The 19,596-nt window shown below is 44.9% G+C and overlaps 1 protein-coding gene across 3 annotated transcripts in view; it reads right to left on the bottom strand.

The window, feature by feature from the left end:
- Window positions 1-13,750, bottom strand: part of KANK1 (KN motif and ankyrin repeat domains 1) — a 103,355-nt gene extending 89,605 nt beyond the window's left edge. The window contains exons 1-2 of one of the 3 annotated variants that reach the window (XM_042825581.1): window positions 7,469-7,847; window positions 624-831 (exon numbers count right to left, since the gene is read on the bottom strand). The gene's annotated coding sequence lies outside the window, so the exon portion shown is untranslated. Of the gene's footprint in view, window positions 1-623; window positions 832-7,468; window positions 7,848-13,554 lie in introns of those variants that run through there. The other 2 variants (XM_042825582.1, XM_042825580.1) reach the window with 2 other exon arrangements.
- Window positions 13,751-19,596: the final 5,846 nt, after the last annotated feature.

Genomic DNA, 19,596 nt, shown 5'->3' on the forward strand with positions numbered 1-19,596 from the left:
GCGAGGCAGAAGATCAACTGGGTTAAATCAATGCCTTGTAGCCCAACTGAAAGAAAACCAAATTGCACAGGTAATGCTGGCAGGAATACATAACTTGTGAAGATGTGGTCTGAGAATGCAGGAAGAGAATAAGGAAGGAGCAACTGGATCTGAACTCCAGTGACTGCGAGAATGAAGAACTTCCCATTGCAAGAAAAGAACAACGTGTGCACTTCCATAGTATCTAATGAGATGCATCTGAGGGTTCTGAGGAAACTGTGGGATTAACATATGCCACTACCCCTCATATTTGAAAAGCTGTGGTGGTCTGATGACTGGAAAAGGAAAATTATAACCCATTTTTAATAAGGGAGAAAAAGGTAATGGAGCAGGTTCTCCTGGATCTGCACAGAATAAAGCAGTGATCTATGACTGCCAACATGACTTCACCATGGACAAATAATACCTTCCGTTTCATGGTCTCCTGCAACAGGAGCAGCATTGGTGGAGAGTGGATAGAGAAAGAGCAACTGGAATTATCTACCTGGAATTGCAGAACAGTGTCAAAGGCTTTGTGCATGAGAGGCTGTGGGTACACCAATGCAAAAGTGGTTGAGGCCAGGCTGGATGAAGCTTAGACCTACCTGCTCTATCTGTCCCTGTCCACAGCAGAGGGTTGGAACTAGATGGGTCTTTAAGGTCCACTCCAACTCAATCAAATCTATGATTCTATAGTTTTAAATGATGTAGCTTCATTTAGGTCTGTCTGTGAGGGTGGGAGTGTGTGGTAAGTCTGCAGGAAAACTCAAGTAGAAGATCTCCCCCATGGGAAACAATCCCTAAATGCAACATCTGCTGAAGAAAAAAAAAAAAAAAAAAACAGGAATCCAAAAGTCCCAAATGTTGCATTAGGTAGACTTTAAAATGGTATTCAGTGTTCTTAAATAACCCTCAGGGAAGTGAGAGTCCACTCCTTCTTCCCTCCATCTAACACTTCTGCAATATGTTCAAATACACATTCAACCATTCATGCAAAATATTAACGTTTATATGCATGCTGCCTACTCACTCTAAAAACAGTTGTTATATTTCAATAGGAATGCATTCCACGACCAAAAAATATATTCATCCATCCAACATTAAAGCATAATGCACAAGTAAACTCGATCACAGAACACAGTTACATCCTTGGAACTACATATTCATATGTAACAGGAAGCACAGGTCAGTGTGTTTCTGTATAACCTCCTATTCCCCAGTTTTGTAGAAAACAGTATTACAACAGACTCCTATAAGAGCCTCAATTTGATACTTCAAGATTTCCATCTTCATCTTCAAGACGTTCAGTCACAGTTACACATCCAGGCTGATGTTTCAAGGGTGCAATAAAACTGTCTTTCAAATATCTGTTACCATACCCAGAGCGTTATGTGCCCACAACACGATGTCAAGATTGTTCAGATATTACTCATGAGTCAATTTTGCCTCAAAATATTTTCTCTTTGGCCGTCCTCCCACAGCCATCATATCCATATCAGGTCAATCTGTACCAGGTAGTCTGTGTAATTCAGCTGAAGCAAGTTTTTATGCCAACATCTGGGGCAGATCAGTTTGACAGCAAAACTACATGACCATAAGAGCCAGAACTCCATAGCTCCAGCTTCAAGATCAACAAGTGACAGAATCAGACGCCCCCAAGAAGCAGACTGAAAAGGAGAATCAGAAATCCTTTGGGAGATAAGATTTATGACATACTTTGTCATTTTCTATGCCAGATGGGGGAAAAAAAAAAAAAAAAGCTTCAGTTTTGCCTTTTAGCCCAAATAATCACAACAAATGCAATCATTTGACTCCTACACATCCAAAGCCCCACCAAAACAAAAAAACGTGCTGCACACCCTTTTTCCCTTAAGGACAGAATAAACCACACCTAGCAGGTGTTAATCAAAACATCAAACATTAGAAAAACATTCTGACACAACGGAGATTTAAAAATATATATGCAACACTGCAAGCACAATTTAAATCTGTATAGAATGGATTTATGTCTCCTGTATCAAAAAATAGTTGTTCTTCTGAACTGCCTCGCAAACAGCAATTTAAATGGAACCCCAGGAAGAAAACTGACTTACTGATTAGCAGAACTGTGTGCTAAGTAGAGGCAAGGAAAAGCAGAAATGAGAACTGACACAGAAAAACAACTAAGCAGAGATATTACATATACCAAAAGGAGCAAATCTGCTGATAAAGTTGTCATCTTTGCAGGAAGCTCTACCCTTGAGAATACTTCCCATTTAAGCAAAGCTGGCTATGTAAGAGATTCTGCAAACTTGCACAGACTTTTCATGGAAACTGTTTGTATTTCGCAGGCATATTCCAGCTTGACAAGTTCTCCATAGATCAGTAACACATGTGCTCAATCTTCTCTTTTCCATTTTAATATTATTTAACACCTCTTCCCACGTGCACCTACCTCCGGCAGATGTTCAGATTCTCCTACCTGAAAAGAAATCCAGCCCCCTCAACTGCAGGGACACGCCTGGATAATATATTGAGATACGCCTTAGATACTGTGTCAGACACTTTGAAGTCAGTTAAAGATGCACTGCATAGCACCAAATGGGAAATCACACTCTTACTGGGGAATAAGCACCTTGAAATCAGTTCATATAATCAGTTCATATTTGAAGGTAGCATTTCCCCAGGTAAATTTCCCCAGGTGTCTCCTATTGAATATGTGGTACTTACGGACAGAAAGCCACCACATATCCAAACGCAATATTCAATCATGGTAGACTTAATTGGCATAAGATCTCATAATTGCTAAAGAAAATAACAAAGGCTCCATATGCATGGCATAAAGCACCATGCTAATTAATCTTGGAGACACTAATTAATCTGGGCATGCTGCCATGATAACACAACTACACTGATGCCTTGGGTATCTCCCTTTGCCAACATATCATGCTATTTGGTCAAACACACCTCCAAGCACTGTCATTCACATTCACAAGAGGAGTCTCACACCAAGTATGAGCCCCTACAGGAGGGCATTTCCTCTAAGGAGATACCACAAAGGTCTTAAATTTAAATAAAATCCATAGTAGACAACACCAACCTATACATTACATTAATTCTTACTAAATAGCAAAATAATTTGTTTGTATCATGAAGGACGTTGGGCTAGGAGAAAGGCCATGAGAGGGTGTATTGTGGACAGCCTCCTTGTCCTCAGCACTGAAGTTTCAGGGCAGCACCTCAGAAGCCAACTTTAACAGTGGTGAGAGTCTCCCAGTCCTCCAGCTACAGCCATTCACACACAGCAATTCAATTCCCTATCTCAAGACAGAGCGAGGAGGTATGCTCGTACGTGCTCATGTAAATGTTCACAAGCTAGTACATTCCAAATAGTAGATAAAGGAGCCACTGTAGTTGTTAGTGCATTAAAAAAACCTAGTGTTGCCAAACTCCACGGCTTCCCTTTTAACATAATGGTGATAAAACAAGTCTTGGGCTATAGCCAAAGCTACCTTATCTGTTATAACTGATGCCTCCTATTGGAACAGAGATCAACTCTTCACATACTGCAAGTGGACTTTGAACTTTCTATGACTTGTTAGAACACAACATAAGGAACAGTGTGTTTGGTAGCAGCTTGAAGCACTTGCTCCAATAGGAACTGGTCTCTGAACAACCAGAAAGCAAGAGGAAAGAGGAACATCTGGCACATAACACTATCTGCAACAGAACACAGCCAACCCAGTAGCACAGAATGGATATCAGAGGTCAATTACTGTGGCACAGAGCAAGCACAAGTCAGAGAAAAAAGTGTTTCACTGCTAATCTGAACAAGCAGCTTCAGTGTCCAAACAGCCCCTGACCCATACCTCACTCCTCAATCTACACCTAAAACCAGACTTTTCCTGGCCAGTCCTAAGTCTAGGACTGGCAGGATGGCTTCTCTCAAGCCAAGCATACCTTCTAAAAGCACAGCCCATGAATTTATGCATGAGTTACTTTAGCAACAGGACTCATATTGCTGGTAAGTGGGATACGCAAGCGAGAGCCAGTCCTGCCTGCCAGGTTCTAACATTTCAATTAGTTAGCACAGGTAGAGGTCGCAGTGCCTAAAAGGACAGCTTCATCTTGGTCCCAGTTTGCAGTGTATCCAACCGAAACCTTCTAGACCCATAGAGAAAGTGATCAGTTTGAACAAGCAGGCTGTTCAGTAAAAGCACAGGGACAACCGTTATCCTCAGAAAGCACCCCGCTTTCCTACAGCATGGAGCCACATCAAACTTTTGAGCTCCCTTTGCTCTTATCAGATAAGACAAACACTCAAAACCACCAGGTCTAGCACTATCAAATACCAATCCTACACTACTGGAAAAATCATTATTGGAAAAAGCAATCATTAGTTTACTAGAAATTAAATAACATTTGAGAAGTATGTGTTAGAATAGCAATTCTTACACTTGGATGCAAAGCATATCAGCTAATGAAAAACTGAAGGGTGTCAAAAACACCTTTGCTACATGATCACATGTTTCACTCTGCAGGCATTTTATGCATATGTATGACAGAGACAACAGAAAAACTGTCTCTTTCAAAAGATCTAGGTGTTTTTTTTTTTATCCGAAGGCTGAAAATCTGCAGGTGATACACAGTAACACTTTATTAAAGTGTTAGGTCTTCTGTGGTCTCTAACCAACAAAGCCTGTCCAGATTCAGTAGTACAACCCACATGATGAAAAGCAGAATTCATCTTGGACTTTCTGAAGAGTGATTTTTCACTTGACAAGAAAAACAGTTCTGAGACACAACTATTGCTCTGGGCAAGATTTTAAGCTGGTAAACAGAAACTTCAGCTTTAACCAGAAAAAGGTGACTTCTTCTGACTCACAAGTATCTACAGGATACTTCAGAAGTGTCACAACTGAAACAAGTTGCCTGGAAGTGGTTCAAGAAATAAATTAAATTGAGATGACCAGACGATCTTCACTTAATCTGTCTTCAGCATCTATGCACTAGTTACATCTTTTTTTTTTTTTTTAAAAAAAAAAACACCCTTTATCTAGTTATATCCTTTGCTCTGCTGCATTACCATAACATGAAACTCCTCTGACAAGCAAGGAAGTACCTAATAAATCTGGTTTTGCTTCCTTGAGGATACCACAGATTAGGAAGGGTGTGAAGGTCATCCTTTTGTCTGTAAGTGAAAAAGAACTGGAAGGGTGGAGAATGAAACTGAAAGGAGCTATAAAGCATTATCTTGCTTGGTCAATTACTACATGCAGTTGGGACACAGGTGGAGGGAGACAGGCTGCTTCTGATGACAGGGATTTTGCAGCCCATCAGAGCTGGTCAAACAGGAGGGAAGAACTCTGTCAGCTTGCAAGTATAAACATGCTTCAGTAAGCAATCTTAACAGTCACAAAGAGCTGATTGCTATTATCTGCAGAAATAACAGTTTTGGGCCCATTATGTTTACAAGAGTTTGAGCTGTTAATTGTTGGACTTCAAGCAATAGAAATAACCCTACGTAAAAACTGCCCTTCCTTCCTGCTGTTTCCCCATACCCAAGGGAAAAGAGAACACTTCCAAGCTGTCAGGTATCACCATATATATTCATGGGTGTAACACAGCTGGAAACAAAAACAAAACATATATAAAGCATTTAACGTGGGTTAACCATTTCAAGAAGCTGTACAGTAGGGAATCCATGTCTCCTGCATTTCCACATCCAGCTCCCAAGGCTGAAGCTCCCCTTTGCCTTGGGTCTGGCAACATCCTGAGGCTACAAGCTGGCAGGAAAAGGCAAGAGGACTAATGTCTCCCCCTGGCATTAAAGTAAACCTCAGCCAAGTCACTGCTTTTTCATACTTGTTTTCCCCAGGTACTTGTGGGATTTTTCCAACAGATCTTACTGCCATCTCCGTAGGAGTATATGTTTTGGCATATCACTAACAGATAGTATAGTATTTTTAGAAGGGCTGTTGTAGAATAGTCTCAAATCAAGCACTTCTTAGAAAAATCCCTCAGTACCCCATCGTACACACACTTCTGTTACATTTCAAAGAAACATCTCACACCAAACTAAGATGTGAGAGAGCATGCCATATTTCCAGCCTAATCCTTTGAAGACAGAGCATTAGTGAACCTCCTGAGCTGCACAGTAACTAATCTGCAGAAGTATAAACAATTATACACCACTGAGGGCTCCTGCCATGGCAGTGCTGCTTCTCTTGTGCAGAAGGAAAAAAAGAAACAAGACAGCTGTCTCATGAGAGGGTCTGTATCAATGACTTGAGTAAGAAAAGCTAATGCCAAACTCATTCCATATTTATCATTTGTGGAGAAAACTAATCCAGACTAAGAAATGCAGGTATCACATTATAGATAAGTTGAGTTTCCCAATAAGAGGTTGTAGAAAAAAAAAAAAAAAAAAAAAAAAAAGGCATTCTTATGTACTTGATTATCAGAAGCAGTAAGCAAGTAAGTGCATGGCCTTTGGAGGAATAGACAAATTATTCTCTGGAGTCTCACCAGTAGCCCTTAAAAAAAAAAAAAGTTCTCCCCAATAGCATTTCAAGGGAAATTTGACATTTTATTGAGACATTTAAGTGCATCCTTCAAAAATTGAGCATGACAGCAAGTAGCTAGTCTTAGTCCTAAAAGAACAGCAATAGGAATACATGCAGCACCAGTCTGGATACTCTTATTGAAACTGTTATCATGTCTAGCATGCTCAGCAATGCCACAGATCAGAAAATGTTCAAAAATAAGGTCAGCACAAGTCTCAATACTCCTGTACCTTTCATAAAAAAAATAAAATAGGGAGACAACCACCGTAATAACACTACACACTGGATTTGCAGGTTCCAAACATTGGGGGCTGTAGTCTAACACTAACTAACCTTTTGAACTAGATAGGAAGAAGAAGGAAACATATACACAAACTGATTTTAAAACACACTTCCCTCGAGCAGCCAGGAAGAGTAATGCAAAACTACAGAAATCCTCTCTTACGCACACAGTCCACACAACACAGGGGTGACAGAGCAAAGCAGCCCCAACCCACTCTCCCTGAAAAGCTGTCAACCTTCAATGCAGCCAGCAGAGCTGGGGGAAGGAGAGGGCAGAGGAAGAGACGAGGCAGCGTAGAGCTTTGCAGTGTTGCTTACTGTGCCAGAGTGCTGCGGATGGAAAGTAACACGCTGTGATGGCTGTGCACCAGCTCCTGCCCTACAGGCTGCCCTGCACGGGCTGTGCACAGTCTGGTCCCAACAGAGCACTGCTGAGAGTTTCACAGACACACACACAGTTCGCAATACTTGTACTGCCATTCATACACAAGCCACTCCACACCACAAGCACGTTCACATTTAGGTATAATTAAGCAGCATGTTAGATTGCGACACACCTACTCAGCAACACAAAATCCACCAGTTCTCACTACTTCACAAGAAAGAAAAACTACTGAACTCACAGGATCTTCAGTCCACCGTTTTCCTTGAGAACACAGTGCATCACTGAAGTGCAATGCCTGAAAACAGTAACTCGACCTCCCCGGGAAGGTGGGCGGTATTATACAAGCTGAAACATTAGAAACATGCATAATTACGGCGGGTATTTGCTACACATTCTTTCATCCTTGAACAGATACGAATGGAAAAGTCACACTGACACTCCAGGCATAGATGATGTCCAAACCATCAATTAGGAAGATTTTTCACGAGGCCCTGAAAGAGAACAAAAGTTTTTAGAGCATAACTTTTCCCTGGACTTCACAGTTACAACGCCAGCACCGCCAGCACAGAGCAGGGCTCTGCAGATCCCCGGCCCAGCAACAGCTCAGTCCGCGGCTTTGTTCCTCAGTGACCACAGGCACACATGGGTACAGTGCCAGCAGGGATGCCTGCCAGGACACCACCCATCCTGTCACCAATCATCCACCCCTTCCTGCACAGCTCTCCGGCACACCTTTGCCTTTTCCTCAGTGCAGTCATGTGCAGGCAGCCTTCCTCTCCCTCCTACGAAAGCAGCATTTACTTTTGAGTTTCAGGTGGCAGAACCAGAAGGCTGAGTGCTGTGAACCGGTGGCTCGGGTCAGAGTCCAGGGAAATGCATGCTTTCCCCACTTTTACAGGTGCCTCGCAGAACACAACACATTTCTTCCTTATCAGGGAGAACACAGCTCCTAATGACAGAGGAAAACTGTGCACACATGTTTAACCACAGAGTTCTCCTGCCACATTACGTCTTCCTACTCCTCCAACTCAAGGCTATGTCATGCTCCTGGACAAGAGTGATGCAGCAACACCTACAGCTGCCATGACCTCAGTTCACCTCTGTTATTTTAGTAACATCCACATATTGTTGATGTGAGCAGCTCACTTGCTCATCCTCTTCCCACAAAGGAGGCTGTGTTTTTAATTCAGCCCATCTTAGGCAATGAAATAGAAGTGTGGGACACATAGTATTTATTTCAGCTAATTCCCCATGCTCTATGGGCAACATATCCTTGTGGAGCACCAGTTCAGGAGAGAGAGATGAATTATTCTAGAACATTTGTTTGTATTTCAAATAGCCCAACTCTTTTTTCCTTTTTTGTTTGTAGACTACCAAAGCTTTTGAAGGTCACAGCAATGAACATATTGAATTGCCTCTCAAGGTCTCAGAGTCAGCTCTGGATACAGCTCACAGCTTCCAAGATTCTCCTGCATGCAGGGTAAGCATAGCTCTCAGGGAACATGAGTTGTCACAGTGATCACATAAAAAGTAAAAACTCTATTTTTTAAAAAAAGCTCATTTCACAAGTGAAATTCATTGAAAATGCAAGATAAGACTGTCAAGCTATCTTAAACTGGGAATTTTTTTTTCTTTAGCTTTTTGCAAAGAGTGGTTTGTTCAGAGGTTAAACCATGCACACTTTTTTTTTTTTTTTTTTTTTTTTACAGAGTTCTGAAAACTACATGGAGCTTTATTTTGTGATTTCTCACCTTCCCTCTTATGACTTAGTTAAAAGAGGACTGAGCAGCCTTCCTAAGCCTCACCTAGGTTACCTGCTCAAAGTGACTGAGCCATACAGTGGTTTGTAGCCAAGAGACAATTAGCACCTACGGCACAGAAATCCCTACAGAGCAAAGGCCCAAGCTTACAACAAGCCCTGGTTGGAATCACTTCCTTGCCACTATCAACAGGAATTTCCACAGCCTTTTTCAATATTTGCTCTTCAAGTAAATACTGGAGAAGGGAAAGTCAATACTGTAGTTTAAAGATTCCAGTTTAGATGTGGTTTGATAGCAACTTCAAGACATCCTGCCAGGAAGGAGTAGTTGGAACATAAAACTAATTTGGGCCTGTCAGTTACACTCCTTCTCCTGCGTTGTTCACAAAGCCCAGACAAATACCTTATCCATGGACAGACCTGGGGGCCTTACACAAATATTTCATATTCTGCTGCAAGCTTAGGCACATTACATAAACATCTGGAGTACCCACTAAACATGTGAACACCTTCCCCTTAGCCCTACAGTATGCATCTTCATGACACTGTTTCATAAACCTCTCCCTGAGAGAAAACAGTATTATAGAGAGCGTCCATCCAACGGTGCTGTAATCTACAGCCTGTCTGTACATACACCAGGGCTCGGGGAGAAAAGGGGGAGGGGAGTCTCAGGTGCACAAACTCTTCCAAACCTACTTATCAGTGCTTCACTTCTGAGAGGAAGAAAGAGCCTTGCATCATTAGTAAGAGACTGTTTCCATAACAGTACAGAGAACAATGGTACAGACAACTGCTCTAGGGGAATCAGCAACAAGAACCACCTACTTACATCCCTGTAGAGGTACAGTCCTTTTTGTTTGGAAGTGTTCTGAGCATGCAGACCCTAAGAGAGTGTTGAAGTCATCCTAGTGTACACCTCCACAGATGTTTTCAGGAGCCCTGACAGTATCTGAATGCAACAACTGCAGCTCTGAAGGCCTCTGTGTATGCCAGAGTCCATAATTAATGAGCAAGTTGCTCAAAAGGCAGCAGATACTTTGGTACCACAGCTCTCAGCACACCTGGATTTAAACCAAAAGCTACTTGCTGCATAAGCCAAGCTACAAGCAGGGTAAGGCTTACAGCCCTCTCTGAAAGAGCATCCCAAAGTCCTAGAACAACAATATCAGCACTTTCAGGCTCATCTGCTACAGTGCCTGCAGAATCACAGCTACTACCCACTGGTTAGGCACAATTCTTTATGCTTTCAAACCTGTAGAGAAGCTGTATGTTACTGCATGCTTCCACAACTGCTTAACAGACACACTTTGATTACTTCAGAACATACCCTCTACAGAACAAAGGAAATGAGCTTCTCTGCAGTGCTGCTGAACAGGAGATCACCAAACTCGCTGGTGTTAAAAGCAGTAGCAAACAGCCAGCTAACATGACAAGCCACCATTCACATTTTACTGTAGTGAGACATACATGGTTCAAAAATACATGGAAACAATGCATAGATTAAACATGAAAGAAACTATCCTCAAGAGCTGGATGCTCTACGATCATGTTTCAAAGCAATGCAGTATCTTTCAGTTAATCTTTTGGGAAAACCATCCTGGATAGCCCGCTGTGATGTGATTAACACAGGAATTCAGGCCTCTCCGTTGTGACCTTACACAGAAACCTCAGGGGTCAAGAGAAGCTTATATCAGCATTGTAGCAAAACACATGCGTCTGAGCAATCAACGTAAGCCTCCAGTAACAACAGGACCAACAAGTTTCCAGGGAGACCAAGGCAGGGGATGTTCACACACTCTAAGAGGGCCACAAAACTGCTGTTAATGAATGCTGTTAATGAAAAGCTATTCTAAAAGACAGTTGTAAAAATCCTATGTTTGCTAGGCAGAAAGACTTGACTCTAAACTTTCCATATTCTATTCTCAACAAATACCCGTGCCCTATCAAAACAGGAACAAGAAACAAAGGAGTGTTTCCTTAAAGCAACTACTGAGGAACAAAATGAAGCAGAGAAGCTATTTCTCGTTCCAACAGTCAAGTGGTAGGGAGAAAAAGATGGAGGGTTAGGGGGAGATGTGTTTTTACCACAGTCTTCCTTCTTCAGGCACATCAAAGCAAATCCTTGGATATTCCTGATATATGCCAACTAAACTGCCAGGCAGCAGTAATGCTACTTCTTGCCCTTGATACGGAGGTGGCCATGCCATCCCCACTGCACTGGGGATAGCAAAGAAGTCAGGGTGTGACTGCCACTGCTGTGCTCTGCAAAAGCCCTGGGCCCCAGGAGGACAGCAGGTGAAAATTTAGACTGAATTCCAATCAGCCTGCTTGGTATAAATAGCCTCAGGGTGGCTAACATCAGGCCATGAAAAGAGATTATCAGATGAGGTTTTTTCTCCCCATTCTTACTCTTTGCAACTTGAGAAGCGTGAAAGAGAACACCCGCTAGCAAGAAGGCTAATTAATTCCTCCTCACCCCAGTGATGCAAAGTGCAAAGCTTCTGGTTGCAGACTGTGTGCTGATCTAGGAACAAGCCCCTTGATAACACCGCAAGTTAAGAGGCCTGACTTATTCAGAAGAACAGCACCAGAGAACACAAACATTTCGCAAGAATCATTCCCATCATCAGCTGCAGGAGATGAGAGAAAAGCAGCTTCACTCTTGGGTACGTTCATTTTGAAGCAGGTTAATCTAATCTGTCACAGATATTTTGATTAGGGGGTCAGTCAGCACAAATAGAGATGCTTTTAAGAGGATAACTATGTGACTTGCATTGCCTCTTGGGTAAACAGGTTTCTCTGAAATAAGCAGCCTCTACACAGGTTGCAGGAGGGAGAAAGGCCTTGCTTGTCAAGGGCACAACCTCACACACTGATTGCAGGTGCACGCCACTGCAAGACATGAGCAGCCAAAGCAGCCAGAAGCAAGCCAGAGATGGCTTTGCAGTCCTAAGTGCTCAGTTAACAAAAATCTACAAAATCTCTGAACTAGCAGTATGACAAGAGACATGGAGAAATAATGGAAGAACACCAGCAGGCCTCACAAAGCTTTCAGCCTACAGTAGCACAGATTCCAAGTTGTCCGCAACTGGCAGCAGTCTGCGTGCCCAGCACAGCTGCTCTGCAAGCACACCAAGAAGAAAAGCCCCAGCAGCAGGAGCTAACCAGGCACACACTGCCCAAGGCCAAGCAGTGCCTGAAAACCTGAAGAACAAATCCACCTGCAAGAGCACACACTAAAATCCAAACAACATTCACAGTTCTCACGCAATTTGTGACTGCTGTCCCTCCATTTGGCTAGGACACAACAAAGCACACAGTTATCCAAATTTGTTCTAGGATTTCAGATGAGGCAGGCCAACCTATAAACTCAGGGCAACTCTAGTCCCACCATCCTTTTCTGCTTGTTCAAGCACTCTCGGCACAATTTCCCTTTTACTACCTGTTTAGCTCAAAGCAAAGAGGGAGAACAGAGATCCCTCTCTTCCCACTGCTTGGGTCAAAGTAGTCAGCAGGACAGCTGGACAAACAATCACAATGCAAAGGGCTTTACTACGTGGAATCACACTGGGCATGCAGCAGATGTGCAGCCTGGCCAGCTGTGTTTTCTCGCATCAGCTTTCTATCCTTTTGTCCCCCTCCTCAAACAGCTTTTCTTCCCTACCACCCAAGCAGTCTCAGATGCATTCTTTCCCTGAGAAGAGGACAGCAGTTTCTAGCCTTACCACCAAACACAAGCATCAGTGAAATCGGAGAAGCAAGAATGTTTTACTCTGTTTGAATCTGAAGACACCTGCAGTTCAACCTCAGGTGTGCTATTCAAAGCTAACAGAAGAAGAATGGAAGTGTCAGGAACAGATGTTCTCTTAATCACATCAGATTTTGCTCTGGGCAAGTGAAGAGATTTTTTTTTTTTTTTTTTTTTTTAAAGCTGAGACCATCTACTGATGATGCTCTGCTGTAGTATAATCAGTTCCCATGAAAGAGCTCCTCTTGGCAGACTGGCTGCTCACAAGCCCCTCTCCATGCAGGTAACCCGGAAGAGGATGGCCAGAACAGCCAGAGGAATATGAAGACATGCTGGACTCCTGCTGGTGGCTGGGTGGCAGTCTGGGTGAGAAAAAAAGTTACGCAGCTATCCTCGTGATGGTTACTGAGCATTTCACTGTAGTGCTATGAGATGTGAAGCAGGGGGCAGAGCAGAAGAGAAGGCGTAAAGGTGAAGCCCTTTCTTCCCTTCTTGTTCCTTCTCAAGAGCAACAGATGATAAATCATCTTTTATTTTTTGACAGTGAGATCAAGGGCGAGTCCTTCTCCACTTGGGATAAACACATTCTTTTTTATGCAGTGTGCATCACTACTTGGCATCACAAGCTGTTGCAGGATGATTTGCTTTGTTACTGATTAACAGCTCAGTACCAGCTCCCTGCTCCTATCTTGGGGAATCCTGACACTACCACTTTCTTACAGCTTTGCCCTCAGACACATCAGACAAAAACCACTTCAGAGCTTACCAGCTACCAGCAATCTTACTGCCCCCACTCTGCAGACCCCACAGCACCAACCTTCCATACCCTCGAGGCTCTCCAGGGGAGATCAGCTGCGCCAATGTCACTGCAACTTGTCGGGAAGTCAGAAATCGCTCCTTATCAGCAGCACTGGCAACCCCTGTAAGTACCAGACCACAACAACATCAAGCCTGTGATTTGGCAAAAAAAAAAGTTAATTTGGGCCACCAGCGCTTTGATCCTCTGACAAACTGTTTCCTGACACGAGCTGAAACAGCACAAAGGACCTTGGACATCAACCAGCTGTCACGACTGGGCGGGGAGCTGGCACTAAGGCAGCACTGCCAGAGGGAGAAGACTGAGATGGTGGGAGGGGAGCAAACGGCCATTTGCATTCACAGTGTGTTCCCTCTTCAGATGAAGCATCTTGCTAAAAGCTGACAGAAAGGGAGCCCACCAAAACTCACCAACAGCTGCTGCAGGTGATTCTGACAGCACTGAAATGCAGCACACACTGCTGGATGTTACAAGCAGGAGGTGAAGGGGAGATGGTTTGCCTTTGTTTTTGCTCTCCAGAGGATGCTTAGGCACCGACAGAGCTCCCAGCACAGTGACCCTTCCAGGACCTTTGGGCCTGAGCTGAGAGAAACAAGTAGAAAACCGAACAAAGATCTGTGACACCAGATGGGAAAAGCAAAGGCAGAATCACAGTTTAATAGCCCTCTCCTTTTATCCCACCCAAAAGGGAGCCTTCATGGCTACCCACAACTCACCTAAAAAATGAAAGAAAGCTGACGCTGTTTTTAACATTCTCTCTCAGAAACTATCCTGGTACAGATACATTCATATTTTCCTCTTTTTCTACCAGTATATATGACACTTGGCAATTACAAAGAAATGCAGTTTGAGGAGAAGCAGATTAGAGGTATAGCTTGCTACATAGTTCTGCTATGATGAACCCTTAATTAAAAACACTATTAATTGAGAGTGTTGAAAGAAACAGTCCACAATACTAGGTAGTTTCTCCGAGCCTTCCCCGTCATTTAACTGAGGCATTTTATCACCAGGCTTTGAGAAATTGATACTACAATCTTGGATGGAATTAAACACAGCACACAAAGTGTGACAAAAGGAACCCTTGAGATGCCCTTGATGTTTATTAGCTTTCTTTTCTCCCGAAACTTCTCCTGGTGACAGACCTGTTGCTCTCCTAACTTCTCTTTAGGACAAGTTCTAGTGGCTAAACAGCTCTCAGATGTGCAGTTTGACCTGCCACCTGTCTAGGTCTGAGTGCATGGTGTCATGAAGCCCCACAGCACAAAGCCTTGCCTGCAGCTTTGAACCAGCCTCAGCTAGACCAAGGACTGACACCACAAGTCTCTCAGGGCTCTGCTGTAGTGCAAGTATCACACAATTCTTGTGCACAGAAGGATCACCATGCCAGCATGAGGAGCTAGAAGCACACAGACTGGGAAAAGGCAGGTTTAGAAGGATCTCCAAGGAAAGGCATACAGAGGAGGCTGGAAATGGTTGCCTCACAGCCATACATCAAGCATTAGGAAGCATGAGTCCGCACACAGGCAACGTGCACAGCGCAGCCTTCTTCCCTTTTCCCCATGCACTGATGGTACCCTCCAGACTTGTAGCCTCCTGCTCAGCCCAACACTTGGTCACAAGGCAAACAGCAGCAACATGCCAGCATAACGTGCAGTCCACAGCCAGTGCCAGCCCAACTCCCCAGCTGCTAGCCTTACAAGCAAGCCCAGCAGGAGCAGGGGGATTGCTCATGGGTGCTGAACTGGGAGTTAAAGTACTGCAGCAACTTGTGGATGAACACCAGAGTCACGCAAAGAAACTTATCCACAAAAGGCATTCTGCTCATGGTGTCACTCCTGCCACTGCAGATGGCCTGCAAGGTAGCAGCAAGAAGGACCGTCCTCCACACGGGCAGAAATTAAGAGTCATGGGCTAGGACTTTTAAATGAAGTTTTGAAGAAGCAGCCAAGCAAACAAATGGAGATAATAAGGACTTTGTCCCTCAGGGAGAAGTCAGCATCATAGCCTAACAAGATGACTATTACCCTTCTCTCACGATAACTAGAAGCCTTCTTTTCCTATAGCTTCAGCTTCAACATCGTGCTGACAGTACCAATACTGCCACTCACCTCATCTGACTTCATTCCCGACTGGCCATCCAAGGTGAATCATGAGGCAGTCATGGAGCACAACAGCTTTTCTTTCCCACAATAAAAAAAAAACACCATAATTCCTAAGGAATGTAAAGCGAACTGTGACTACACTTCCCCCCCGGAATGTTAGCAGTAGCAATCAGCTCTCAATTAACATGCTAATGAAAGGAACTCTGGTCAGCTCAAAATAATATAAACGAGTATGCACGGCTAAGAAAACGCCAGTGCAGCACACTAAGGTGGACACAGATGGGGACAGCTCAGCTGCAAACAGCTAAGAGGAGAACTGATGGAAGCACCTGTGACAAGTAAAGCACTGACAGGTTGTGATTCCTGGCAGCTGCATGAATTTTCTTTCCCACTCCTCCCCCACCCAACTCTACCAGTCTGAGTTTGCACTATTTCCAAGATGACAACAAATGCAAGTTCTCAGGCACACAGACAAGGCAAAATTCAGGTCAACATTCCTTTCCAGGAAAAGTTTTCTATCTGCAAGTCTTCATGCAGTAGCACGTGTCTCTTTTATTAGATACACATAAATTTTCTCTGCAATGCTGAGAGCTGAACTTGGTACCAAGAATAGCCCAGTGCATCTTTTTTTCCATAACCAAACCAGAACAGCTTTTAGCACTGCATCAGCCTGAGATGCTGTAGCAGTTGCCCCCTGCTGCTATGACAATAAGGCTCTGCCATGCCCTCACATCCCCATGTTGCAATGAGGAGAAAAGCACAGTCTAGTCATCACTTCTGCAATATCCCCTTGAGACAAAAGTTCAAGATTAACAGAAATCTGATGACAGACTGAAAATGCAAAGAAGAGTTACTCAAGACAAAGCCTTACTGTACTTTCACCTGACAGAGGAACCAGAGTTCAGTCAGATCCAGCTCTTTCACTTTTTACTTTTCCTCCCTGCACCCTCTTCCTCTTGTTGCCCCCTTTCTTCTGTATGCTCTCCCAAGCCACTGAACAGTGAGCATTCAGGGTCAGATGGAGAGGAGAAGCAGCACAACTTGATAGAGAGCAAATAAAACGTGTTATATAGAGAAATTACAGAAGTAGGATGGATTGGGATAACAGAGAGGAATAGCTGAGAGAGGAATAGCGAAAACATGAGAACAGCAGAGCTGTGAGATGTTTCACAGACACTTCTGGGCAAACATTCAAGGCCACACATTAAAGCCACCAAGAGCTGCACTGTGCTTCATTCTGCAAGGAAACTGCCCTGGGCAGCTTCCAGCAGGCACCCACATTCACATCAGCTGTTCCATCAGAGCTGGGGTACCAGATGTGTGGGCATCCTATCCTAATCCCTTTCAGCCAATAGCTGCTGATCAGTATGGCTTAACTGGTCACCATGAGGCGATGGCACAGATGGACCAAAAGAATTCAAGCTTAATCAGGAAGGTGGCTGGCTGGCAAGGGCCACATGCTTAACCCTAAGGATAGATCCCATACTTCCAGTTACCCCATTATGCACAGTTGCACAGTGCAGGCAGAGGCATCCTGTTGGTACTCCAGGATTACACTCCTAATTCCCCAGAACTAGGAGGAAATCGATTTTTTTTTTTTTTTTTTTCCCCCAAGGACACTGTGCTGAAAATGGCATCTCCACAGGCTGCTCAGTGACTCTGCTGCAGGCAGATACCTCTCACTGTGTGGCAGGTGAGGGAAGCACTATTTCAGCTATCTGTCTTTAATTTACCACTGCATGCAAGTCCAAACCCATCCCAGATAAGGCCAGTCTCCTCACAGCAGGAGTTAGAATGATGTACTGCACTTAATACCTCACCTGCAAGCCACTATCGCTTTAATTAGATTCAGTCAAATCCACGACTCTGCAGTCTAGACATGGTTTAGCAATTGCTTTTATGTGAGTAACTCATTGTGAGGGAACAATTCTTAAAGGAATTAGATAACTCATCACATGTTAAGTTTTATTTGGGTCTTACCTCAGTTTTTGGCAATGAAAACCTCTCTGGCTTTTGATAGAATGCAGTCAACTTTGCTTAAGTATTTAAGCACAAGTCCAAATGAAGATCTTGCAGAGGGAAGAAACTGCTGGGGTCACTGGGGGGAACACTTTCCACATGTTTAGGAGGAGCATAATAACACAGTTTTTCAGTGCAGCATGGGAACACCCATGGCAATACAAAAATAATATAAATATGTACATAAAGGGCTGTTGGATGACAGAAAATAGCACGAGCCAGCACATAAATTTATTAACTGCAATTCTCGTTTCACTCAGCACCTCCAGCAGTTTGAGCTGGGCACAGGGAACACTGAGTGGGGACATGCAGGGCAGCACACCCTCTATCCCGACCCTGCTCCTCCGCAGATGCGAGTCCCACAGGCGCTGTACCACACTGGCCATAACTGGATGTTTCACTAATACAGCACAGACCGTCTCAATTAACAGCTGCTCACAAAGGCACCAGCAGGCATAAAGAAACCCGCAAGTCATCCCATAGCTACTCTAGTAGTTGAAATGATCTTTTTTTCCCCCCGCAGCTCACTAAGGAGACAGCCCCGGTCCGCTTTGTGATGCAAATCAACAAGTTGCTTGGAGGAAAAAGGGGAGGAAAAAAGGCCTTCAGTGAAATTGCGGGGCAGCTTCCTCCCCGCACAACGGTCACCGCGACGCCAGCACCCAACTTGGGGAGCACCGTGCCCGCCAACCCACCGCCCTCCTCCAGACCCCGCACAGCCCTCCCCGGCCCGCTCTCCGCTCACCCCCACGTGCCCCTTCCACACCGCTGACCTGCCCGCACCAATGAGACCCGTGCCAAAGCCCGTGACCCGTGCCAAAACGCCAAGCTGCTCCTGAACCCCGTGAGACGGGCCGTAAATCGCCGCCTCTCCACGAAGACGCGGCCAGAAGCGCACCTCTACCGCTCCTCCGAGCAGCCCCGTCAGCCTCCCGAGCGCGAGAAGCCAGGAATGTGGGGGCTCCGATGGGCACGGGGAGGACGGACACCTCCCACGGTTCCCGCACACGGCAGCGCAGCCCCCCGTCGCCCTGAGCCCGCACGCAGGAATGCGAGCAATGCGGAGCAGCGCGGGCTGGGGGCCTGCCGAGGGCGGACAGGTACCGGAGAACGACGGCACCAGGAGGCAGCTGCTGCGGGGCTCGTTGGGTCCCGGGGGATGGAGGCGTGCCGCCTCGTCCCACCCTGCCCATACGTGTGCGTTTTAGCGTGCAAAGCCCGCACGCAGCTCTGACGCTGCATCCTTGCTGTCGATCGGGGCTGCAGGTCCTCCGGCATCTGGCTGGCTACCGACATCAAAGGCATACCAGCAACAGGAGTAATCATCGCACACACCTAACCCTTCTATAGCCAGCAAGCCTGCGTTCAGCTCTGCAAGCATAACCCTGCCATCCCTTCTCTCCCAGGCTGACAGGAGGAACTGCCACACGCGGCACTCTCCCAGATTTACTCTGGCAAAAACCAACGAACTCTCGCAGCACGACAGCGGCACTCGGTCACCTGCTGTTTCATGAAAGAACTCCACATCATTCCCACAGTAACCCCCAGCCCAGCAGCAGGCTTGATGCTGCCGCAAGTACTGAGCGCATCTCCTCTGCACACTCACCCAGCAACTCATGACAGCTGTGGTGCATGCACTGGCACAAAGAAAAGCTTGTGTGCCTTGTTTGCCTTGACTTTTCCCAGCTGAGAAGGCTCCTAGCAGCCATGAATATTTCTGTGGATGTGAGTGATCTCACACACTGCTTGAAAACATGACATGTCCACTAGCAGCAGCGGCGTTGGGTGAGGAACTGGAATAGCAAACACATAAATAAAGACTGAGCAATAAATCAGACGGGATTGGGACAGAGACTGGGAAAGCTTATATTCCACATAGCTGAGCTGCTGAAAATCTTAACCATTTCTTAAACTGTCCTGA

Source organism: Centrocercus urophasianus, unplaced genomic scaffold (genome assembly GCF_019232065.1).
Source record: "Centrocercus urophasianus isolate 14NV4802_14NV808 unplaced genomic scaffold, USGS_Curo_1.0 seq_25, whole genome shotgun sequence".
Classification (NCBI taxonomy): Eukaryota; Metazoa; Chordata; class Aves; order Galliformes; family Phasianidae; genus Centrocercus; species Centrocercus urophasianus.